Genomic DNA, 20,040 nt, shown 5'->3' with positions numbered 1-20,040 from the left:
AGAGACTCCAAATAATTTCTGACTACTTTTTTTTTCTTAAATAATTCTTTCTGGGGTCATCTAGATTGAGTGACCAACTCTTAGCTTACTTAGGGTTGTGAGCTCAAGGCCTTATAGACAATTTAGAAAATATAGGAATATATCAAGAAAACATAATCTAAGATCACCCCAAATAACTGCTGTTAACATTTTGTTATATTTTCTTCCCCTTTTTTGTTTCTGTTTGTGTGTGCATGTGCATGCATCTGGGGCCATATTGTATATTGTTTTGCTATTTCCTTTAAATGATCACTAAGGGAACTTTCCAGAACGCTGGGTGAGATGCGGAGGAGCGGCAGCGGCCCAAGCTGCGCCCAGCAACGCGCTCCTTTCCGCTTCCCCACACCGGCTTCAGCCTTCTCACCGGCTGTAGAAAATGGTGAAAGAAACCACTTACTACGATGTTTTGGGGGTCAAACCTAATGCCACCCAGGAGGAATTGAAAAAGGTTTACAGAAAACTGGCCTTGAAGTACCACCCTGATAAAAATCCAAATGAAGGAGAGAAGTTTAAACAGATTTCTCAAGCTTATGAAGTGCTCTCTGATGCAAAGAAAAGGGAATTATATGACAAAGGAGGAGAACAGGCAATTAAAGAAGGTGGAGCTGGTGGTGGTTTTGGCTCCCCCATGGACCTCTTTGATATGTGTTTTGGAGGAGGAGGCAGGATACAGAGAGAACGGAGAGGTAAAAATGTTGTACATCAGCTCTCAGTAACCTTAGAAGATTTATATAATGGCACAATAAGAAAACTAGCTCTGCAAAAGAATGTGATTTGCGATAAATGTGAAGGCCGAGGTGGTAAGAAAGGAGCAGTCGAATGTTGTCCCAATTGCCGAGGTACTAGAATGCAAATAAGAATTCATCAGATAGGACCTGGAATGGTTCAGCAAATTCAATCTGTGTGCATGGAGTGCCAGGGCCATGGGGAACGGATCAGTCCTAAGATAGATGTAAAAGCTGCAATGGAAGGAAGATAGTTCGAGAGAAGAAGATTTTAGAAGTGCATATTGACAAAGGCATGAAAGATGGCCAGAAGATAACATTCCATGGTGAGGGAGACCAAGAACCAGGACTGGAATCAGGAGATATTATCATTGTTTTAGATCAGAAGGACCATGCTGTTTTTACTCGAGGAGGAGAAGATCTTTTCATATGTATGGATATACAGCTGGTTGAAGCCCTGTGTGGCTTTCAAAAGCCAATATCTACTCTTGACATCATCACCTCTCATCCAGGTCAGATTGTCAAGCATGGGGATATCAAGTGTGTGCTAAATGAAGGCATGCCAATTTATCGTAGACCATATGAGAAGGGTCACCTAATCATCGAATTTAAGGTAAACTTCCCCGAGAACGGCTCTCTCTCCTGATAAACTTTCTTTGCTGGAAAAACTCCTACCTGAGAGGAAAGAAGTAGAAGAGGCTGATGAAATGGACCAGGTAGAACTGGTGGACTTTGATCCCAATCAGGAGAGACGGCGCCAGTACAATGGGGAAGCATATGAGGATGATGAACATCATCCTAGGGGTGGTGGTCAGTGAATGGGGCCTCTTAATGGGGCCGGTGAATAACACTGCTGCTGGCATTTTATATGTAGTAGTGGATGAGTGAAGGACTATAATCATGGCTCACTACTTGCTATCATTTTTGTTTTAATATTCAACTATAGTAGTGTTTTAAAAGTTAAATGAAGAATAAACTCAAATATAAAAGCTCAAAAAATAAATAAATGATCACTAAATAGTGAGAATTTTTCATACTATTAAATAGTCTTTAAAAACATATTTTAGGTTTGCTGAATGACTTTTTAGTTATGTACCATAAATTATTTAACTATTCTCTATTTGGTCACATTCCAGTTATATCCTGTTGATTTTTGTTGTGTATTTTGGTTTTTTGTTTTGTTTTGTTTTACCTGATGTGATGATGGAACTGATGTGATGATGAAAGTGTAAATTTTTGTCACATTTCTGATTATTAAATAATCTAGGATTGGAATTAGTGACTAAAAGGATGTAGATATTGTGGGCACTTTCAATTAGATGGAACCAGTGGGTGGCCAGTTGTGGCAATGGGATAGCAGCTGACTTCTAGCAGACTTTGCAAGGATGCATGGAAGGAGGACTGACAGGTAGTGAAATTTGAAATGACAGCTACAGACCTGGAGATCACTGATTATCATCGGCACTTATGCTAGTCTGGAAAGCATGTGCATAATTTGATGGGAATAGTTGCAAAGGGGAAAGTAGGAAATTGGGAATGTGAATGGTTCAATAGATGCTTTTAAAACACTCTCAGGAAAATACTCAGATCCTGTTGGGATTGGTGTTCCAGGAAACTTAAAAAATACAGATTTTTTAGACCCTCTCTCTTGAGATTCTGATTCTAGAGGTTGGGCTCGGAAATCTACATTTTTACAAGTGTCCTTGGTAATTCATACCATCAGGCAAGTTTGTGAAACAGTGCACTAGAACAGCAGGATTCTTCATAATAACATGCATCCTTGCTGCAAATCATTACTTTTACGAAATGAAAAGTTAATAGACATATGTACAAGCACACCCCCTACAATAATAGGCTTTTCAGTGCTCTTCTGTCTCTTCATCATCTTATTAATCAAAATCTGAAACTTTTTTAGTATGCAAATACTTTGTCTAAGAAAGCAAGCACACGGTGACTCTTTGGGCACTGTACACGTTAGAGGCAGAGTCACTATAATATGCGACTTTCCTGTAGAACTCACACTTTCCTGGTTGCTAAAAATATTTATGGCATGTAATCTTAGAGTTGTTGAAAGACAGCTCTCTTCTAAGGCACAGTGATGTATAGCTGCTTCACACCCCAAATTAAATAGGTATTTCCCTAGAAGAACTTGGTTACTACACACTTGTGGGAGAACAGGAAATTGATTCTGTCTTTTAATAGGTTTTAATTATTCCTTTTCATGATTAGTAAAATTATACAAAACACATACTTACATAAATGCTGAAGAATATGAGTCAGCAGAAAAAAACCTCCCATAATACTATTTTCTATAGGCAGTTACAAATATTTTGTCTTATGTTTACTTTCTTTTATGTATGTTTTTATTATTGAGATCCTATTTAATAAACTATTTTGTAAATATTTTCAAAGTAAGATTATATCCTGAGTATTTTCATTTATCAAGAACTTCATAAAAAAATAATTTTAACAGCTGAATAATAAGTTTGCTGTACTTAGATGCAAGATGCCATACTTAGATGTGAGTACCTCACAAAATCAGAAATACAAAACATGGAGAAATGTATTGCCAACGCATTAAGTGTTTCAGCTAAATATATTTAGTTGAGCTTTATGTCATGTGTACATTTTCCCATTGCCTTTGTAAAATGTGTTTATTAATTCAAATAATATAAATGGCTGGATGTAAACAGAGAAGACAATATGAGCCAGGAGCCAGTGTGTGCAGTGGGTGACACTGAGGATGATTGGCGCTAACACTCAGAAGACACCACTGAAATTGCCTTTGCTTGGTTCTGTACTGACAGCCCAGTTACCAAAGCTAATGGACAGTGTCTGCTTTTTACATTATTTTGGCTTTTGCAGCATTTGGAACTGCTATGACTTTCAGCTTTCTGACACATCTCTTTTGCCTTCCTCAATATTATTTTTTTGTCTGTCTTCCTTGAACTCTTTCTCTTAATTACTATTTTGCCTTGTCATTAAAATGTTGGTGTTCCTGTGCATTCTTTATTTGACCCTCTTTTTTTTTTCCCCCATTCTGAGCAATCTCCCTGGATTCCTTCTTGTTCTCATGTCTTTAGTGGCCTCCTAGAGATGATGTCCTCAACTTACATATTATACTCTTCTCTCTGCCTTGGTACTCGCAGATAGAACCTGCAATTCATTGTGCTTGTTCAAATCCATGCTCCTCTCTGTGATCTTAACCAGCCTTCTTGCCTCAGACTCCTTGGGTCACACACACTCTACTTCTGCAGATTGTAGGACACGTGTTGCTGTGCCTGCCTCCTTTGGGGTGTGGAGTGCACTGGTAGTGAATGATTGGTGGTTGATCAAAGGACTGACCAGGGGTGATGAAAATTCCTCCCTCACCAATTGCTAATTCTCATTTTCTGCCCCAGGACTGGGTGATGGTGCTCTGAAATATGTAGTCCAACTTTCTTTTTCTCCAGAGTATACTTTTCTTTCTTCCTTTGCAACACCGTCTGTTTTTAGGTTTATTTAGAAATTCTTTCTAGTCCTTCCTAGCTGCTAACATATTAAATAACATTAAGAAAATTAAAGAATTAAATAAATAACATTTGATTATTTTATGACTTATCTAATTATTATACTAGTTTATTAAATTTAAATACTAAAATATAATTATAAAAATTGATCCACTAAAGGAGGAGCATCTCATTGTTTCTAACACCCTAGGGTGTCAACACCAGCAGACAGGAGACTTCTAATACTTACAGTTGCAATCCCTAAAAGAAAACATAAGTAATGTGTCAAGTGTATATAGAACTGTGGTGCTGAGGGAAGCTGTAGTTTAGAAGTTCTTTGAAGACCTTCAAAGGGGTATACCCACTGCAATGTGAAAGAAATCTTTTATTTTCTTGATTTGCTTCCTCTAGCTGTCTTTGACCAACTCTTATAATAAAGCGAGGTAGAATGAATGAAGGGAATGTCAACCATTCCTTGTTATGTTTTTTTTTTTCCTGTTACTTTTGGAAAATAATAATGATTTTGTACAAGGTGGTTTTCAAATTATGTGACTGCTAATTATAAGAAAAGCCACGGTACTGAAATATGTGTAGTGCTAATTACTCATCCCTTTCTCTCCTGCTGTAATTCACAGTGTATCTCTAGGATGTCAGTTGCTGATTTGGAACTTCTGCCTCTGCTTTTTCTCAGCAATTAGGTTTTGTCTTCAACTAATGGAATTGAGCGATACTGGGCTAATGATGTGGAGAACTTCTCCTCCACTTTGCTGCCTTAAACGTTGACATGAAACCTTAAAAAAGTCTCCTGGGGTGCCTGCGTGGTTCAGTTGGTTAAGCATTCAACTCATGATTTTGGTTTAGGTCATGATCTCAGGCTTCTCAGATTGAGCCCCAAATCAGGCTCCAGTTCTTTCACCATCTCTGCCATTCTTTCATATCTTCTGCCCTAAGCTAAACTTTATATGAAGCACTTTTTTTTTTTACTTCTAAACTTGATGTAGAGTTAATAATTTATTCATATTCATTTCTTCTTCCTGTTTCACTCCTGTGTAGGCTTTTCTGTTGTTATTGTTCCTCTGGCATTTCTATGTGCTAATGATCCTTGAATGTTATTTTGCTGATCATTAATGTGTGGAAGAGAAAGAAAAACTGTTAAGAGAATCTTCCCAATTCATGTCTCTGGAGAGATGGAGTGGACACACTTGCTTCTATTCCTCCTTCAAAGGACAGCTGAAATCCCTGAATGTTCTATATGAAAACCACAAGAAGACTCTGAATGGCGTGGAGAAGGAGGTGGACCGCCTGGGGACCTTGAGACTCAATGAGTGACACAGTGGTGGATTCCCTGAGATTAATGTTTTCCTCATATTTATTAGCTTGGGGGCCAGAGAAGCCAAAGTGCACATATATAAATAAAAGCTTCCAAGAAACCCTACCCTTTCTAGCCAAAAGACCATAAAAAGAGAACAGCCTGTCAAGACAAAAAACTTTTAGACAATAGCCACCTCACTGCAGTAAACACCACAGAAAACTCTGTGGGAAAACCCACAGACCCCACAAGCAAAGACCCAGTGGGGAGCCTAGACTTCCAGTTTTGCCAGGCTGTCATGAGGTTCTCCATCCCCCACCCTTGACTGTAGTGGTGAAAAAGAAGTTGAGTGTGTAGCCAAGACTTAGATCCCTCTGGGTAGTAATGAGTTCCCTCCCTGGTTCCAGAGGAGATCCCTCCCTGGTTCCAGAGGGGATCAGTCCAGGGGAGCCTGGACTTCTCAGACCTGGTGCTACCAAGGTACCCTTCTCTTCTCACTGAGTAATGTCTACTAGACTCTCACTTCCACCATTGGTAATAAGAAACCCCTCCCCGACAGTGTCATTGGAGGCAAGATCTGGAACAATGGCAGACCTCTCTCCACCTCCCCAGAGATGTATCAATGGAAACCTAGTCTGGGGCCTGAGTCCCCACCCCAACCCAGCACTAATGAGCCTTCTACCCACACCTGGTAGTAATGAGGGGAAGGGTTACCCTTCCTCCACCAAAGCAGTTCAAAAGAGACTGGCTAAGAGAAGATTTAGGTAACATCCAGATTTCATAGCATGCTATTCAAAATGCCCATGTTTTGGGCAGCCCCGGTGGCACAGCGGTTTAGCGCTGCCTGCAGCCCAGGGCATGATCCTAGAGACCCTGAATCGAGTCCCAAGTCAGGCTCTCTGCATGGAGCCTGCTTCTCCCTCTGCCTGTGTCTCTGCCTCTCTCTCTCTCTCTCTCTCTCTGTCTCTATGAATAAATAAATAAAAATCTTTTTTAAAAATGCCCATGTTTTAATTGAAAAATCATTCACCACAACAAAAACCAGGAATGTCTCAACTTGGATGACAGAAGATAATCAACAGACACCAACATGACACAGGTTTTAGAAATATTTGACCAGCATTTTAAAGCAACCGTCATAAAAATGTTTCAATGAGCAATTTCAAGCATGCTGGAAATAAAGAGGGAGAGGGGATATTGTCACATGAAAGAAATGGAAAGTCTCAGCAAAGAAATAGATAAAGCAGTACAAAACAAACATTTTAGAACTTAAAAATACACAACTTAAAACACCTTTAAGTGGACATACTTAACAGCAGAAAGGAGAGGACAAAGAAAAGAATCCATGAATTTTAAGATAGAAATAGAAATTAGTTAATTTGAACAACATAGAAAATAAGACTGAATCAAAAATACAAAACTAGAGCCTCAGAGACTTCTGGGACTGTGGCAAAAAGAATCTAATGTTTGGGGGATCCCTGGATGGCTCAGCAGTTGAGCATCTGCCTTTGGCCCAGGGCATAGTCCTGGAGTCCTGGGATCAAGTCCCACATCAGGCTTCCTGCATGGAGCCTGATTCTCTCTCTGCTGGTGTGTCTGCCTCTCTCTCTCTCTCTCTCTGTGTCTCTCATGAATAAATAAATAAAATCTTTTTTAAAAAAGAATCTAATGTTTGTGTCATCCGAATCACAGAAGGAAAGAAAGAGGAGTGGGGATAAAAAAGTATTTAAATAAACAATGGTTGAAAAATGTCAAATTTGACTCAACATGCAAACCTACAATTTAAGAATCTGAGTGAATTACAAGTACCATAAATCTAAAGAAATGCACACCAAGAAACATAATAGTTAAACTTCTGAAACTAAAGACAAAGGTTTGAAAGCAGCCAAACAGAATAACACCTTACCTATAGGGGAAAAAAAAATTCTAATGACACCAGATTTCTTGTTAAAAACTATGGAGAGCATAAGAAGGTAGCAGAACATTTTTCAAGTACTAGAAGAAAAGACCTGTCAACCACTAATTCTGTATCTGGTAAAACTATTGGGAATGAAGGAAAAATTAAGCCACTTTTAGATGAAAAATCAGAGTATTGTTATGGTAATTACCCTTAAAGAATAGTTAAAGGAAGCACTCTAAAAAACAGAAATGGTAAAGGGAAAAAAAGGTGGAGGGAATCTTAGAATATCAGGAAGAAAAAACAGAACAAAATGGATGAATAAGATAGACTTACTTTTTCCATATGAATGTTCTTTTTTCTTTTGAGTATAGTTGACACACAATGTTACATTATTTTCAGATGTACAGTATAGTAATTCAACAAGTTTATACAATTCAACATGTTCACCACAAGTGTAGCTACCATCTGTCCTTGTACATAACTATTACAATATCATTGGCTATATATTCTCCATGTTGTGCCTTATTCATTCCATAACTGGAAGCCTTTCAACCATTTTTCCCACCCTCTACCCCTTCTCCTCTGGCAACCATCACTTTGTTCTCTGTATTAACAGGGCTGATTCTGCCTTTTGTTCATTTTTTAAAGATTCCTCATGGTATTTGTCTTTCTCAGCTTCATTTATCTTCCTTAGCATATACCCTCCAGGTCCATCCATGTTATCTCAGTTGGCAAGATTTCATCCTTTTTTATGCCTGTGTAATATTCCACTGTGTGTGTATGTGTGTGCACACACACATGCACACGTGTGTGTAGCACCTTCCTTACCCATTTGTTTATCAATGGACACTTAAGGTTGCTTCCATATCTTGGCTATTGTAAATAATGCTGCAATAAACATATGAGTACATATTTTTTTCCAAATTAGTGTTTTAAATCTTCTTTGGGTGAATACCCATAGTGGAATTATTAGATCATATGGTATTTCTATTTTTAATTTTTTGAAGAATCTCCATACTGATTTTCAGAGTGGCTGTATCAATTTGCATTCCCATCAACACCATATGAGTGTTCCTTTTTCTACACATCTTGGCCAGCACCTGTTGTTTCTTGTCTTTTTTATGTTAGCCATCTAACAGATAAAAGGTGATATCTCACCGTGGTTTTAATTTGCATTTCCCTGATGATTAGTGATATTGAGCATCTTTTTATGTGTCTGTGGCCATCTGTGTGTTTTCCTTGGATAAGTGTCTATTAGGTCCTCTGCTCATTTTTTAAAAGTATTTTTTGCTTTTTGGTGTTGTGTAAGTCCTTAATATATATAGTTGGATTTAAACCCCAGAGTGGATTTATCATTTGCAAATATCCCATTTAGTAAATTGCCTTTTGCTTTGTTGCTGATTTCCTTTGCTGTACAAAAGCCGTTTATTTTGATTTAGTTCCAATAGTTTATTTTTGCTTTTGTTTTCCTTTCCTTAGAAGACGTATTTGGAAAAATGTTGCTATGGCTCATATCAGAGAAATTACTGTCTGTGTTCTCTCCTAGGATTTTTCTTTTTTTTTTTGGTTTCAGGTCTCACATATAGTTCTTTAATTGACATTGAGTTTATTTTTGTGTAAAGTGTTGAAAAGTGGCACAGTTTCATTTTTATATGTAACTGTCCAGTTTTTCCATCCCCATTTATTGAAGAGACTGTCTTTCCCCCATTGTATATTCTTACCTCCTTTTCATAGATTAATTGACCATGTAGTCATGAATTTATTTCTGGGTACTCTGTTCTGTTCCACTGATTTATGTTTCTATTTTTGTGCTAGAACCATACTGTTTTGATTATTATAGCTTTGTAGTATATCTTGAAATCTGGGATTATGATACCTCCAGATTTTTTGTTCTTTCTCAAGATTGCTTTGGCTATTCAAGGTCTTTTGTGGTTCCTTACAAACTTTAGTATTTTTTGTTTTGGTTTTGTAAAAAAATGCTTTTGGTATTTTGATTGGGATTACAATTGAATCTGTTGATTGCTTTGGATAATATGAACATTTTAAGAGTATTAATTCTTCCACTCCATGAACATGCAATATCTTTTCATTTGTTTGTGTCATTTTCTGTTTCTTTCATCATTTTTTATAGTTTTCAAAGTACAGGTCTTTTACCTCATTGTTTAGAAGTTTATTCCTGGGTCTTTTATTCTTTTTGGTGCAATTGTAAATGCTATTTTCTTAATTACTCTTCTTTTTTTTTTTTTTTAGTTTCTTTAAAATTCAAAATAGCCAACCTATAGTACATACTTTGTTTCCAGTAATTCATCAGCTGCATATAATACCCAGTGCTCATCACATCACCTGCCCTCCTTAATTAACGCCCATCACCCCCTTTCTGCCTTCCCTCCACTAACCCTGTTTGTTTCCTATAGTTAAGAGTCTCGTATGGTTTTTCTTCTTCTCTGATGACTTCCTATTAAGTTTTTCCTCTCTTTCTTATGACCCTCTGGGCTGCTTTCTATATTTTACATATGAGAGAAACCATATAAGTATCTTTCTCTGATTGACTTATTTCGCTCAGTATAATACACTCCAGTTCCAACCATGTCACTGTAAATGGGAAGTATTTATCCTTTCTGATGGCTGAGTAATATTCTATTGTATGTATATACCACATCTTTATTTCTCTTTCTGCTACTTTGTTATTAACATATAGAAATGCTCCTGATTTCTGGATATTAATTTTGTGTCCTGCTACTTTACTGAACTCCTTTTACTTTTAGTTTTTTTGTGGAGTTTTTAGGAGTTTCTATGTATAACATCATGTCATCTTCATATAGTGACATTTTAACTTCTTCTTTACCAACATAGATGCATGCCCCTTTTTCCTTTTCTTGTGTAATTGCTCTGGCTAGGACTTCCAGTACTGTGATGACTAAGAGTGGACTTCCTTGTCTTATTCCTGATCTTAGAGGAAAAGCTGTCACGTTTGTTTTCTTGTTTTGTTTTGTTTTGTTTTGTTTTGTTTTGTTTTGTTTTTACCATGGGGTATATGTTAGCAGTGGGTTTTCCACATATGGCCTTTATTATGTTGAGATATGTTCTCTCTAACTCTACTTTGTTGAGTTTTCTTTCATGAGTGAATGTTGAATTTTGTCAAATACTTTTCTGCATTTATTGAGATAATTATATGATTTTTATCCTTCAATTTGTTGATGTGGTGTATCACATTGATTTACAAATATTGGACCATCCTTGCATCCCTAGAATAAATCCCACATGATCACGGTGAATGATCTTTTTAATGTTTTGTATGTAGTTTGCTAATACCTTGTTGAGGTTTTCTTCATCTGTGTTCATCAGAGATATTGGCCAGTAGGTTTCTATTTTGTGGTGTTTTTGTCAAGTTTTGGTATCAAGGTAATTCTGGCCTCATAGAATATTATTTGGAAGCTTTCCTTCCTCTCACATTTTTTTTTGAATAGTTTAAGGATAATTGTGAATTTTCTAAATTATGTTTGATGGTTGAAGCAAAAAGTACAACACTGCAAAATGCTTATAGGGAATGTAGAGGAAATATTTATGACGATCTTATACATGGGGTAGGATAAGGAATCTAAAGCAAGGTAAGCTTTCTGTATTTCACTCAAACTGGTAAAATGTTGACACTAGCACACCATGGTAAGTTATGTGAATAAAATGTAATACTTAGAACAACCACTAAAACACTATGCAAAGAAATACACTCAAAAACCCCAGATACATCAAAAATAGAATTTCAAAAATATTCAAGTAACATTCAAGGGGGCCAAAAAAGAAATCAGAGAAATTTTTTAAAGAAAACATAGAGAAAATAAGCAACAGACAAAAAATAAATGATAGACCTAAACCCCAAAATATCCATAATTGCAGTAAGTATAAATGGTAAAGATATACCAGTGAAAAGACAGAGATTTGTGGGTAATTTTTAAAAAATCATGACCCAACTATGTGGTGTCTACAATAAACTAAATTCAAAATAATTGTTTTAGGTACATTGAAAGTAAAAGTACTTTAAAAAGCCATGAAAATATAAATCAAAAGAAATCAGGACTGGCTGGATTAATATTAGCTAAAATAGAGTTTAGAGCAAAGAAGGTATATAATGAAAAAGGGCCTGTCTAGCAGGAAGACATGGCAATTCCAAATATGTGTAACAATTGAGTTGCAAAATATGTAAAACAACCCTAATGGAAGTGAAAGGAGAAATCAGAGTCCACACTTATATTTGGAGACTTAAACAGCCCTCTCTCAATATTGGATAGAACAACTAGTAAGGAAATCAGTAAGGATTTGAATAACTCAGCCACACTATCAACCAACAGAATCTAATTGATATTTATAGGACACTTCATTCAGCAACATCTAAGTATACGTTCTTTTCAGTTCTCATTAAAGATATACCAAAATAGTCATTGTCTTGCATCAAAAAGAAACCTTAACGTGTTTAAAATAATTGAAATAAAAAAAAATAAAATAAAATAATTGAAATCATAGAGTGTGTTCTCTCACCACAACTGAATCAAATTAGACATTAATAACAGAAAGGTAGCAAGAAAATATCCAGACACTTGGAAACAACACATTTCAGAATGTGTTGGGTCAAAGACACAAAATAAATACTTTAAAGGAAAATTAAAACACAACATATTATAACTAATGGGACACACCTAAAGCAGATGAAGAGGGAAACTTATGGTGCTAAACTCTTATATCAGAAAGGAATAAAAGTTTAGAATCCATCAAAGCTCCAACATTAAGATGCTAGAAAAACAAGAGCAAAGTAAACCCAATACAAGCAGAAAGAAGGAAAAGAACAAAGATGAACAAGGAGAAAGAGAAAATCAATGTAAAAAAAAAAAAAAAGCTAGGTAAAAAAAAAAATCAAAATAGGCAAACTTCTAATTAAACTAACACAGAAAAGAGAGAGGACACAACATATATCTGGGCTGAAACAAGTGATGGCATGTCAGATACCCAGTGCTCATCACATCACCTGCCCCAGGTATCAAATGGAAAATAATGGAACACAATGGATAACCCTACATGCAAAGTCTGACAAGTTAGATGAAGTAAGTAAATTCCCCAAAAAACACAAACTGCCACAACTCACTCAACATGAACTAGACAACTCGAGAAGCCCTACAAATAGTAAGGAAATTCATTTCAAAATTTTAAACCTTCCTAAAAAATCTCTAGGCCCAGATAGTTTCACTGAAGAATGATACCAAACTTAAAAATAAAAACAAAAACAAACCACCCTCCCTGCCGCAATTTTGCCCAATCTCTTCAGAGAATACAAGAGAGTGAAATTCTTCTTAATTTTATGAATCAGCAGTATTATTTTGATACCCAAACCAGAAAAACCACACCCAAATGCACACATAGAACATTACAGGCCAGTATTCCTCATAAGTACAAACACGGAAGGCCTTAACAAATTGTTACCAAATAGAATTCAGCAATATATTTAAAAGAATTATACATAGTGATCACATGGGATTTATGCCAGTTATGCAAGGCTGGTTCAGTATTCAAAAATAAATCATTGCAATCAAGCATACTAACAGCCTAAAGCAGAAAAGTCATTTGATCAGATCAATTGATGTAGAAAAGTTGTTAGGCAAAATCCACACCCATTCCTTAAAAAAACTGTTGATAAATTAGAAATAGAGCTTTCTCAATTTGATGAGTAGTGTGTACAGAAACTATGGCTCACATCATATTCAGTGGTGCCACACTGAGTGTACTCCCCCCAGGTGTGGTTATAAGGCAAGGGTGTCAAAAAATAAAAAATAAGGCAAGGGTGTCCATTCCCCCCACACCCCTTCAACAGCACTGGGATTTGTAGCCAGCTCCAAATGGGGCTGGGGAGGAACTAAAGGTACACAGATAGGAAAAGAAGAAAAATAATTTTGTATTTGCTGTTGACATGATGATCTACCTAGAAGATTTCAAGGAATCTATTAAAAAAAAAAAAAAAACCTAGAATAATCTCTACAAAAAAAAAATTCCAAGGTCATAAGATACAAAATAGTATACAAAAATCAACATTTTTATATAGTATGATAAACATATGAAAATTGAAATACAAATATATTTAGAGTTGCTTTAAAAAGGTATAATTTGTTATACAGCTAAGAAAATATGTTTAAGGCCTGATGTTGAAAACTCTAAAGTAAAAAAGAAAAAAAGAAAGAAAACTCTAAAGTACTAATGAGAAAAATAATCTGAATATATGGGAAAATGTGCCATGTTCATGGATGGACAGAAGTCAATTTTTCCCCAAACTGATGTATATGTAGGTTTAATACAATTTCTATTAAAATTGTAGATATAGAAAAGATGGTTATAAAATTTATGTGGGAAAGCAAAGGGGCTGAATCAATGTTGAAAAGAAGGACAAAGTGGGAAAAATCAGTCTACTCAATTTGAATTCTTACTACATAGCTACAGTAAGAGAAACTCTGTGGTACTGGCATAGGGATAGACACACAGATCAATGGGACAGAACAGAGAGCCCAGAAATAGAGCCACACAAGTATAGCCAACCAATTTTTTACAAAGATAAAAAGGAATTTAACAAAGGAAGAATAATGGTCTTTTCAGCAAGCATTGCTAGAATGATTGAACATCCCTAGGCAAAAAAGTAAACCTTGACCTAAACCCTATTCCTCATATAAAAATTAACTCAAAATATGTTGGATTTAAATGGTAAATGTAAAATGATTAAGCTTTCAGAAGATAGAAGAGAAAATATCTGGGGTCAGGATTTGGTGAAGAGTGCTTAGGCATGCCACCAAAGGCACAGTCCATAAGAGAAAAAAAGCAATAAATTGGAATTCTTCAAATTTTAAAACTTTAGCTCTGCTAAAAAGCCTGTCAGGGAATGAAAAGACAAGCTACAGACTGCAATAAAATATTTGCCAGCCACATATTTGAGAAAGCACCCATGTCCAGGATACAGAGAGAACTCTCAAAACTGTGGTAAAAAACCCAATTCTGAAATGGGCAAAACACTGAGGAGACATTGCATGAAAGAGGACAGGTAAATGGCAAACAAGCACATGAAAACTAGTCAACACTCCTGGCAATCAGAGAAATACAAATTAAAACCACGATGAGATATCCCTATGTTGCTATTAGAACCGCTAAAATAAAAAGTACTGACAAATAGCAAATGCCTCCAAGGATCTGGAACACCTGGGTCGATCAGACATTGCTGGTGACAAGGTAAAATGTCTCACTGGAAGATAGTCTGTCTCACTGGCCTCACTGGAAGATAGTCTGATAGTTTCTACAAACAGCAGAACATACACTGATTGTAAGATAGCAATTCATCCCAGAGACATGAAAACCTACATCTGCACAAAATAGGCACCCACCTGTTCACAGAAGCCTTGTTCATAGTGGCCAAAAACTGGAAATGATCTGTATGTTCTTGAGTGGACAATGAGTAAACAAAGTGTGGGGTATCCATCCCATAAGAATGCTATTCTACATTATAAAGGAATGAACCATTACCTATCTGCCCCCTTCTGGTGGATCTCTGTGGACTTATCCTGAATGGAAAGAGGCCTGTCTCAAAAGGTCACATACTGCTGTGTTTATAGAACATTCCTGAAATGACAAAATTATATATTTGAAGAACCAGTTAGTGGATATCAGGTGAGGGGAGAGGGTGGATATGTCCTCTAAGGGCAAGCACAAGGGAGGTGTTTGTGGTGATGAGTAGTTCTGCATCCTGACTGGATAGGAGAGGCTAGCTGCACATGTAATAAAGTGCCACCCCTTGTCCCCATGTCGGCCTCCTGGTTTTTCATTACACTGCACTTAAGATGTGTCTAAGGAGTCTCGATGAAAGTCACACAGATTTTCTCTGTACTCATTATCCAACTTCCTATGAATCTATAAGTATTTCAAAATAAAATGTTTTGTGTTTAAAAAGCAGTCTTCTTAGATATTGTTTTGGTCAGAGTTGTCCCCTTTCCCAAGCAGTTTGCTTTGGTCACTCCCTTGTTGTGTGTAATTTTGTGTGTTTGTTGGGTTGCATCAACAAATGGTTCCTTGTTTTTTAAGTAAAATCTTTATCTTGATATTTGGCTTTTGCAAACCTTTCTAGTTACTTTGTGGGAGGAACTAAACTTGTAAAATCAAAGGGGAGATCCTGGCTCACTAGAATGTACAAAGGTTAGAAATTCCAGGTTTTCTCTTCTGATGCTTGACACCTAGGACCTCAGGGATGAACTTAACTGGAAGCTCAGTGGAACAAAATATGTGCTGGATGCCCCGAGACTTGAATATTCTCCTCCTCTTTGTATTTTTTTATGTCAGATACGTTATTTTTTAATTATTTGATATATTATTTGACTGTAGATAAAGAGATTTTATTAAAACTCTAAACATTTCTTACTAAACTTTAGATACTGCTTATAACATATTTCCCATTTTCAATCCCTTCAGGACAGATAGAGAATTGACATTTGTCTTTTCTTTCAGTGATGGATTCTGTGATACTTACAGCCAGTGGTATGCTGTAATTAGCATACCACTCTGTCCCATGTTTGCATCTTGTTTTCCCACCTGGGTTTCTCATAAGAGGGGTCATGTGAAATACTTCTGTGTCCCTCAGGATGACCACCCTGATGTGAGATCATCACCCACTGGACACACAGGAATGTGTTTGTTCGCTGGTTATTTGGTTATCCGATGCCATCCCAGAAAGAAAATCCATTGCTCAAATAGAATTGTTTATTATTAAAATTCACATTTTAGCATTATTAAGGACAGAGCTCTGATTGGAGTTGTTTCTAGTTTTGATATGAGAACAGGTTGTTTCAGTGCTTTGCAATAGTTGTCTAGTGTCTAGATTTTGTTATACACTTACTGTGTCTTGTCACATGTTAGAAGAGTGGCCGCTGAGGCAAAGAGGTGGGAGTGCTTGCACATCCCACGTTAACTGTGGCTGTGCTAGTGCCTGAGCAGAAGGGATCCTGATCCATGGAGAAAGCAACAGGGAGATGGTTGGGTCAAAAGTCTCAGGAGCCAGCCTCCATCTGCATCTTAGAAAATGCCCTGGGAATGTGTGCACTGGCCTTTAATTGTTTGTTTTCAAATTGCATTATGCTGTTATCTAGCTTATTGAATGCTAACCATTAATATATACCTGGCTGATACCTTCATTACTGTGGCTTCATGTAGTAATATAGAGATTTTTCTCTAAAATATCAAGCATATTTGAAAGCTGTTCTTTTACATTCATGTCATTTTCAAACTTTAAAAATTAAATTTTACTTCCAGAGAGCTCTCAGAAGGTGCTTTTGTGAGTTCATTAACTGTAATTTGATAGCAATTTTTATTATCATTCAGAAGGTAGAATAGCTTTGTGTCCAAAAGTTCGAATTATATAATTTAAGAAAGTTGATATACCATCTCTTTTATCACAGGAAATGAAATGATTTGACTTTTTTAGACATCACAAAGGTACTTCTAAACAGTCTTGCAACTTTTCTTTTTTTTTTTCCTTTAAAATGGAAAAACTCTCAGGAGCACCTGGGTAACCCTGTTGGTTAGGCATCTGACTCTTGATTTCAGCTCAAATAATGATCTCAGGGTTGTGGGATAGAGCCCCATGTCAGGCTCCACACCCAGTGGGGCATCTGCTTCTCTTCCTAGCCTTCCACTCCTCCCCCCTGTCATTTGCTTGCTCTTTTTAAAATAAATAAATAAATCTTTAAATAAATAAATGAAAATACTCTCCATTAAATTAGGGATCCTTTACTCTCCATCAACTTTGCTGTTAAGGACCTATTTATTTTGTCATTAAATGTTTATTTAGTTCTGGGCTTATACTTTAGGGATACATCAGAGAGTAGACAGATCATGTCTCTGACCACATAAGGTCTAAATGAGGGAGACAATAAATGAATAAATGAGAATTACAGATGGCTAGAAACTGTATGAAGGAAATAGATTTGTGTAACATGGGTGGTGGGTAATTTGGTGGATGGTCAAGGAAGGCTGCTCCTCTCATAGGTGACATTTGCACAGATTTCAGAAGTTTAAGAATGAGCCAGCAAATACCTAGGGTCTGAGCATTTTAGGCCATAGAGGTACTTGGCTAGCTCAGAGACTCCAGAGCAAAAGAGCTAAATTTACTAGAGAAGCAGGAGGAAATAAATGGATGGGAGTGTGGTAAGTCAGGGGAAGAGTCCCTCCCAGCAGTAGGGTTGGAGAGGGCAGAGACTAGACTCCTTGGGACTCTTTGGGTCATTTGTATCATTTGGAATTTTATTCTGAGCGCAACGTTTATTCTGAGCATCCATTCAGTGGGGTAGGACCTGTTCCTATCTGTGAGCTTGGCTGCCATGGGAAGCAGAGGCCTGGGAGGAGTCTGGCATGGTTGACTCTCCAGGAGAGTTCTCTCTGGTGGCTGTCTTATGTGGGCAGGTTATCTACTCTCTCTAAAGCTCAGTTTCCTCATTTGTAATTGAGATTAATGACAGTATCTACATGAAAGTTATTGGGAGGGTTCTGTGAGAAAATGTCTGTGAAAGGCTTATGTTGGGAACAAAGCAAGTGCTCAATAATGTCATAACCATATTTGTCATCCATTGTTATAAAGATGAATAACATTTCACTGGCTTCATGACTTACACGGCAGTGGGCATGTAAATAGACACATAGCATGCAGTAATTCTATTGTTAGAAATACACACTAGATATACCTGGACACAATGGAAATTTGTTTTGGGGGAAAGGGTCAGAAAAGGTTACATGAAGAGTTGAGTCTACATGTGGCTGGATATCCACCGAGTGGCTCTGTGAGGGCCCAGGTACCTCCCAGCATCTCCCCCACATAACCTTTAGTCATAGCACTCCGTCCCTCCTGTAGGTTAGAGCATTTCCTAAAGCCTCTATGAAGGTGCAGACCCACACACTCAGTACCCAGAATACCAATTGTCTTATTAGTCCCAAACCTGTCTTTCAGGGAGAGATAGAACCAAGGAGACATCCATGTGGCCAGGGGAGAACAGACTGTCACCTGGGCCATGGCTGGAGCTGGCCTGCAGGAGCAGGGGTCTCAGGCCATGGGAGGCAGTAGAGGGCTCCAGGAACCCCTCCACAAGCTGGAAAGTTCCACCACTCCCCTGAGACAAACACTTGCTTCAAAGTGGCCTGTATCTGGCCACAAACTGATGGTGAAGACACTGTCTTCCTCTGTTAGGATAGAAAGATAATGATGTTTAATTCAAAGTCCTTTGGTAACTGAGACTCTCAGTAAAGTACAGTTGTGGCTGTTTTTCTGTCCATGCGTGGAAAAATCCTCAGGGGAGAAAAAAGGTTCCCAAAGAATTTAAAGAAAGAAAGGGTTTGGGGAGGGAAGGCGCAGATGATCACACACGTTCTCTGCTTCCCCTCAGGAGTTGGTTGCTTTCGTGATCTTAGACATCCCTTCCTTCTTTCTCCCCAACACAGCCTCTTACCATTGAATGAGGCTTGGTCTAGATGTTAGTATTTATAACAGAAAGTACAAAAACTTACCTTTTTAAGCCTTTGTCAACTCGATTAGAGTAAGATCCATTCAGTCATCAGGTATCTCTCCACAGCTTTCTGTAATAGTGTTTGATCGTTAAGTCACAGAATGTGAACTAGAGCTTTCATCTGGAGAATACCCTAGCCTTGAAAGCAAAACCACTCCTCAATTTAATATTTAACTAATTATTGTGTAATATTGCTTATAAGATGATATAGTCACAACCTGTCACTTGTTAATGAGTCCTATACCTTGTAATCACTGCCTTTAAGAACATAAATGAAAACCAGACATCAGCAAAGCAGGTTTTATACAACCAAGAGAGACGTCACAGTAATTCATGGCTTGATTTAAAAGGGAGAGCTCCTCAGACCCTAATTCAAAGGCTGTTTCATCTCTGTCCACAAACACATTTGAAATATCAGATCAGAAACAGTGAGAGTCTAGGGTACAGACAGCAGCAAGGAGTGAGGCAGCAGCCCCGCGGCAGCAGAGGGGATGGAAGAATGTGGAATGCGGAGCCGGGGATCACAGAACGGCTGGTGTTTGAAGCCACATCATGAAGGTGTGAATAACCCTGCAGATATGGTACAGCAGAAGCAGCTCTGGACTTTAGATCCAAAGGGCTTTAAAAACTCCCGAGCTACAGAAAGCCCAGGATCAGGAGGTAGAGACCTTGCTTTGCTCCCTTTGTGACCAGACCATTGCTTTAAATCTCCCAGCCTCAGTTTCCATATAAAATATGAAGGGTAGTAATTAGTGTTGTTTATTTATTTGTTTATTAAGATTTTATTTATTCATGAGAGACACATAGAAAGAGGCAGAGACATAGAGGGAGAAGCAGGCTCCCTGCCGGGAGCCCAATGTGGGACTGGATCCCAGGACCTCAGGATCACAACCTGAGCCAAAGATAGACGCTCAACCACTGAGCCACCCAAGCATCCCCAATGAGTGTTATTTAAATTATGTGAAAAAATATTTAGGAAAAGTGCTCTGTCTATAAAAGCACAATGTGAATGTTA

At 37.5% G+C, this 20,040-nt stretch overlaps 1 protein-coding gene and 1 pseudogene across 8 annotated transcripts in view; both read left to right on the top strand.

Moving 5' to 3' along the window:
- Positions 1 to 3,182, top strand: part of LOC119872165 — a 52,816-nt pseudogene extending 49,634 nt beyond the window's left edge.
- Positions 1 to 20,040, top strand: part of SDK1 (sidekick cell adhesion molecule 1) — a 537,600-nt gene that overhangs the window by 68,156 nt on the left and 449,404 nt on the right. The window lies entirely within an intron of this gene.

This window comes from Canis lupus, chromosome 6, assembly GCF_011100685.1.
Source record: "Canis lupus familiaris isolate Mischka breed German Shepherd chromosome 6, alternate assembly UU_Cfam_GSD_1.0, whole genome shotgun sequence".
Taxonomy (NCBI): domain Eukaryota; kingdom Metazoa; phylum Chordata; class Mammalia; order Carnivora; family Canidae; genus Canis; species Canis lupus.
The sequence above is the reverse complement of the archived record's forward strand: the minus strand, read 5'-3'. Positions and strand labels throughout refer to the sequence as shown.